The 6,438-nt window shown below is 37.7% G+C and overlaps 1 protein-coding gene across 1 annotated transcript in view; it reads right to left on the reverse strand.

Annotated features, from left to right (window-relative positions):
* LOC100948904 (nuclear receptor coactivator 2-like) overlaps nt 1-6,438 on the reverse strand; it is a 246,941-nt gene that overhangs the window by 135,675 nt on the left and 104,828 nt on the right. Inside the window, exon 2 of the mRNA XM_003803528.3 lies at nt 2,482-2,538. The gene's annotated coding sequence lies outside the window, so the exon portion shown is untranslated. The remainder of the gene's footprint in view (nt 1-2,481; nt 2,539-6,438) is intronic.

Here is a 6,438-nt window from a genome sequence, read left to right on the forward strand (position 1 = left end):
TTTTTTTTTGCAGTTTTTGGCCAGGCTGGGTTTGAACCTGCCACCTCTGGAATATGGGGCCAGTGCCCTACCCTTTTGAGCCACAGGTGCTGCCACCCCCTCTTTTTTTTAGAGACAGTCTCACTCTGTTACCCTGGGTAGAATGCCATGGAGTCATCATAGGTCATAGGAACCCTAAACTCCTGGCTTAAGCCATCCTCCTGCCTCACCCTCCCAAGTAGCTAGGAATTCAGGCATTCACCACAATGCCCAGCTAATTTTTCTAGTTTTTGTAGAGCTGGGGTCTCACTCTTGCTCAGGCTGTCCTAAAATTCCTGAGCTCAAGAGATCCTCCCTCCACCAGCTCCAGGAGTGCTAGGATTACAGGTGGGCCTTGCCCAGCCTACTCACTGTATTTCAAGCAATCTGCTCATCACAGGAAAAGTGACCTAACCAATGAACAACAGATGCCACCAATAACATAAAACTTCTAATACTGCAAGAAAGGAAGAATCCCGAAATATGACATACTGTGTTCACAATGTAAAAAGGAATGCAAATGACCATCTCCACCATGCCCCTTCCAAAGTAAATACAAAATAAAAGTGGTAGAATAGAGTTTAAATTGTGTAGACAGCCATTAAATTTCAAATGAGTAACAAGTTTCACAGCTTAAAATAAAGGTTAGAAGTTAAGACAGACTAATGAAATATAAGTGAAATGTTTGACTTTTAAAATAACTTTGACATCTTCAAATATAAATATGATTTTTACATACTCTACTTAACGCCACAAACACACTTGTACTTGGGGAAGAAAATGGAGCTCAGTGGTTCAGATCAAGGTCTCTGGGGTGGCAAACTGCCACTTACTTGATATGACCTTGTTAAAGTCACTTAACCTCTCTCTGAGCTCTAATTTCCTTATCTGTTATTCTGAAGATAACTGGAAAGCACTTACATAATGCCTGGCACACAGTAAGAGAGTGATAAATAAAGAGTTGCTGCTGTGGAGTATTATCAATGGAATCTCTGCAAACTGCACTTAGAAAATAGACGTGACTCAGAAATGGCTATATAATCCCTAAAATTTCACTGTTAAAAAAAAAAAAACCCTAAACGTCAGACTTAATTCTTTCTATAAATGAAAATTCATGGTGGCAGAAGGAGAGGTGAATGCCTACAGAAGGTAAGACATAGCAATAAAGAAAACAAATAAGAAACCCGGTAACAGCAAGCAATATCATGAAACACAGAGAGCTGCCAGGGACCCAAGAAAATGAGTAATCAGCTTATAAAATTATACTTAGAGCTACATTTGATAACGAGGTCAAACATCAATATACAGGGCAGGAAAAGGACAGAATCTAGAAACCCAAAACCAACCAAGTTACATTTTGTATCCCGTGGCAGGTGGTGGAAAAGTTTTTAATCTACTTGGTTTTCAGAAATTAAAACTGGACAATTTTGACATCGACTTTGCACTCTATGCAGATACCACAAAACACATCCAGTATGTTAACACGATCCAGTAAGAAAGTGAGAAACTACCACACTTTCTGCAGGTTTTTTCTTTACTTGATCATAGGAACCTTACAGGGTAGTAAGAAAAATTATTAAACAGGAAGCGCTATCTTGTGAATTCAACCCTGATTAGGCATTTTTTTAATACATAAAATATCCGACCCAGCTAATTTTTCATAACGTTTAAGAGCTATGTAATTTACACACATGGTATTAATTCATTTTATATCGAGAATATCTATAAGTGTTAGGAACTATTTTTAACTGTATCTGTAAATGCAGAGTTCAATGACCCTGAATATAAATATGCTCTTAATATTTATCACCCAATAATTATTTTAACCAATGTATGCTAAGGGATAAGGATGCCGTTTTGAACAAGACAGAAATTGTGCCAATGTTTGTGAAGCTAGTAAAGCAGCAGGAAAAAAAGAATGTACCACATGGAAATAAAGGCCATGAGAAAAACAAATTACAGTTCTGCGCTAAGGAGTGAGGGAAAAGCCATTTCAGGGTGGCTGCACGAGAAAGACGGCCCGTTACATTTCCACCCACCTTCCTAAGTCTAGGACTTCCTGCTAAAATCTACATTAACTTTGCTACTTACTGCACCCTCGTTTGATAAGAAGTGAGAAATATCACTGCTCAAATATTTTGCGCATAAAAATAAATGTAAACATTTTGCCAGGCTATGAAATTATAATTTAATAAATTATGATCAACTCTTCCATAGGGTATATGTAAACTCTTCCCCAAATACATACAGGAATCAGTAAACAGATATGTTCATTTTGCCCTCAAATCCCATTTCTAATACAGCCATTAAAAACATTCATAATGAAAGAAATGTAGGCAAATATACATTTTGTTTCTATTTGTATTCATTTTAATTTCTAAACAATAGAATAATTTTTAAGTGTTTGATTTTACTTAAAAAGAATAAAAACATTCCAATAGGAAAGATTCGACTTTAACTCACCTGTGCCTGCGCACAGTGCAGAAGATCTAGAAATATTTCGCCAAATCCAAGAGAAATCTACAATATAAAAAAACAAACATGAATAATGAGTCTTGCTAAACTCCTTAGAGTAGATGTGACTTTTACAACCAGTTTTCAAGCAATACTTATTAACCGCCATCAATACACACATCAGATTTGTTCACAGTATCACTTCATTCCACTGGACGGTAAGTGAAGGGCACTTGCGGCATTACATGTATTTGTACAAGACAATGTAAGATACTAAATAAGGCCACGTTTCAGTGGGAATTATAAAAGGCTTATAAATTGTGAAGTCTTGTCATTACAATTATTTTAACCGCTTATCTAACCATTTATTTGCTTTTCCTACCAAGTCAAAAACCGAGTAAAAGCAAGACACCTCAGCAAGCCATTCACACACGGCACTCTTAAGGCCAGCACAGTGTGTGGCATGCTGCTAACAGGCAGTCAAGTTTTGTTTGTTCACATACTGATCTTAATTTGCCCTGATTCAGTTTATCTATACAGACCCCAAAGGCCTGAAGTTACTGAATTACAAATCTATGTAATAACTGTTTTACCAAGGAAGTACAAAAGTGATTGAATGATTTGTTACTTCAAGGAAAGTCTTTATGGGAATAAAAATGATATTATATATAACGACCAAACCAATTTCCAAGGCAAAAGGTGAACAAGAATAAGAACTGAACATTGTCAATAATGTGTGCATTTCCTTGTCAAGTTTCTTCAGGGTCTGAATCATCTTTGAGATAATAGGGTTTATCTGAAAGCAACACTGTTTAGGGGTACCCAACCCTTTTGGGTAACCCTAAAATTCCAAGAGTTTTCTTGAGTCCTCCATTAAATACACAAATACTAACAAAAGCTGATGAGCAAAAATAGATCCATGCATAATTTCTGTGATATCCAACTACACAGATAAGCAAAAGAGTCCTCAAATAATCAGCACGCAGCCCCCTGGACGGCAGGTTGGACCCCCCCCCCCGCCCCGGGCTTTTTCTCTGATCCTTCCGTTGCACCAGAGAAGTTTGTTTCCAAAATTTCAAGAAATACGTGCTTCAGATACCTTATATACATTAGTGTTTACCACTTTTGCATCTTACAGACCAAAGAAAAATTGCTCGATTGCTACTAGTAGTGGTGCTGAAAATGTGACTTTTTAAAAACCATTAACTAATACTACATTTAATGAGCTTCAAGAAATTTTTTTACAACTGAGCTACTAGATTTGTTTTTCCTTCAGATGACACTGGTCAGTAATAATTTATACTTTGGATTCATTATCAAACTTAAAATAGTATTAATTCTTTTAAGAGCCCTTTTTACTTTTTAGAGTAGTAAATTGAACCCGATAGCACAAAAATTAGCTTAATATCCTAATTATTATTTTTCCAGAAAATCTGAATCCACAAATCTGATTTCTAAGAGGGCTAAAGAAGAAAGAATTCAAAAAAACTACACTTTGATTTTTACCAGGACCTAACAGGTAATAAAAGCTCACTAATAAATAAGCACCCCATTATTCTATCAGTCCAGATAGTTTTCACAAAGCCCCTACAGGAATGTGAAAGGAAGGGGAGAGGGAAAAAAATACTGCCCAGTCTTGAGATCATCATATAAAGTGAAATATAGCTGAAGTATTAGTCAGTGATGATTCACAAAAAGTAAACAAAAAATCTGTATACAAATCAGAAGTTATCAGAGTAAATAAAACAAATGGAATCTACTTAAGTGGCAGTCCGCGAGTGGTGTGTAATAAACCACTGTGTCATAAGAGTCATCAGTTCCTTCTAACACTACTATTCATTATGCTGACCTACTTAAGCCCATTACAATGTTATATCAACAACTAATTTGCTCAATGACATCATACTATGCAACAATCCTAAGCTAAAACTTGTGATATCAGTAAGCATGATGACACTAAACTATGACTGCTTGCTCTGTGCTACTCAGTAAGCTTTTATTTAATATGTGCACAGAACAGGAGGCAAAAGTGTCAGCACACCCATTCTAAAGAAAGATAAAGGAGACAGGGGATACTTCCAAACAACCACACATCTTGGTGCAACATTTCAAATCAAATTAATCAAATACTTTATGAATACAGAATCACAAACTGTTTTATAAGTTGCTAAGGGAAAACAGTAGCCATTCAAAGAACAAGTAATAAAAGCTCACTAATAAATAAGCATCCCATTACCGTTATCAGTCCAGGTAGTTTTCACAAAGCCCCTACAGGAATGTTTCGAGGAAGAGGGGTGGGGGGAGACTGCCCTGAGCCTGACAGCAACAGAAGGAAAGACAGGAACCTTGGGAGAAAAGCCAGAGGGATGTTTCTCTTTTCTCTCTTACCTATCACTGCCATTTCCAGCCCACAGGCTAAAAAGGCACCTTTGCACAAAGCAATGGTCACTATTAGAAGGCAGAGTGAAACAGTTTAAACAATCTAGGGTTTAGTATCATTAGAGAGACCAGGTCTCAAATTCTGGCTTTACCATATAAATACTGTTAGTATGGATATTGTTATTATTGGTTGTTTTTTGTTGTTTTTTTTTTTTTTTGAGACAGGAGCCTCAAGCTGTCCCCCTGGGTAGAGTGCCGCAGCATCTCAGCTCACAGCAACCTCCCACTCCTGGGCTCAAGCGAGTCTCCTCCGCCACAACACCCAGCTATTTTTTGGTTGCAGCCGTCATTGTTGTTTGGCGGGCCTGGGCTGGATTCGAACCCACCACCTTGGGTGTACGTGGCGGTGCCTTAGCCACTTGAGCCACAGGCGCTGAGCCATTATTATTATTATTGTTATCAACTTAGGTATGTGACTCAGGAAGTGTAATTTTGGAAATACTAAATAATTATATAAAGTACCTTGTATATAGGAGGCAATATGATTACAATCCTCCCAAGTGTGTTTCTGTTAAATGGTGAGGGCTATAACCGGTAACTCAATAACATGATAAAAAAATACAAGTTTTAGCCCTACCCTATCCCAGTTAGAACTGATTTTCCCTGTGGTGTCCACATACCTCCATCTGCCTGTAAGCTTCCTGAGAGACTCAAGACATGAAGCCTGCTATGAAATTTTTGAACCAAGGGTACTTTAAGACTACCTTAAAAGATGACTCACACCTGTAACTCCATCACTTTGGGAAGTCAAAGCAGGAGGATCACTTGAGGCCAAGAGTTCCAGATCTGCCTGCACAAAATAGGGAGATCTCTACAAAATATTATTTTAAAATCAGCCAGGTATGGTGGCCTGTGCCTGTAGTCCCAGCCAGTGGGAAGGCTGAGGCAGGAGGATCACTTGAGCCCCATTCAGACATGCAGTGAGCTACATTTATACCACTATACTCCAGTCTGGGCAATAAAGTGAGATCCTGTCTTAAACAAACAACCCAACCATGCATCAAAAGTTGAAGTACTTATATTCCCTATTTCAAAACTTACTATAAAGTAACAGTAATCAAAGCAGTGAGATACTGGCATAAGGATGAACAGAATAAAGTCCAGAAACAGCACCATACACCTATGTTAATTAATATTCAACAAAGGTGGCAAGGTAATTCAATAAGAAAGGACCGTCTTTTCAGTAAATGATTCTAAACACATCAATCCTTCCCTTGAAGCATGCACAGAAAGTAACTCCCAATGGCCTGGATCACAGATCTTAACAAGAACTAAAACTTATAGAAGAAGGCATTTGGAGAAAATAACAGTGCCCCTGAATTAGGCAAAAAAATTTTTAGATATGACACTAAAAAAAAAGTTTATACCACAAAAGGGAAAACAACTGATAAAATGAACTTCATCAAAATGTAATATTTTTGTCTTTCAAAAGACGTCATTTAAAAAGCTACTCGGGGCTCGGCGCCTATAGCTCAACCGGCTAAGGCGCCAGCCACGTACACCTAAGGTGGCGGGTTCGAATCCCCA

The sequence above is a fragment of the Otolemur garnettii genome, unplaced genomic scaffold (genome assembly GCF_000181295.1).
Source record: "Otolemur garnettii isolate 467f Iridium unplaced genomic scaffold, OtoGar3 scaffold00323, whole genome shotgun sequence".
In the NCBI taxonomy this organism is placed as follows: Eukaryota; Metazoa; Chordata; class Mammalia; order Primates; family Galagidae; genus Otolemur; species Otolemur garnettii.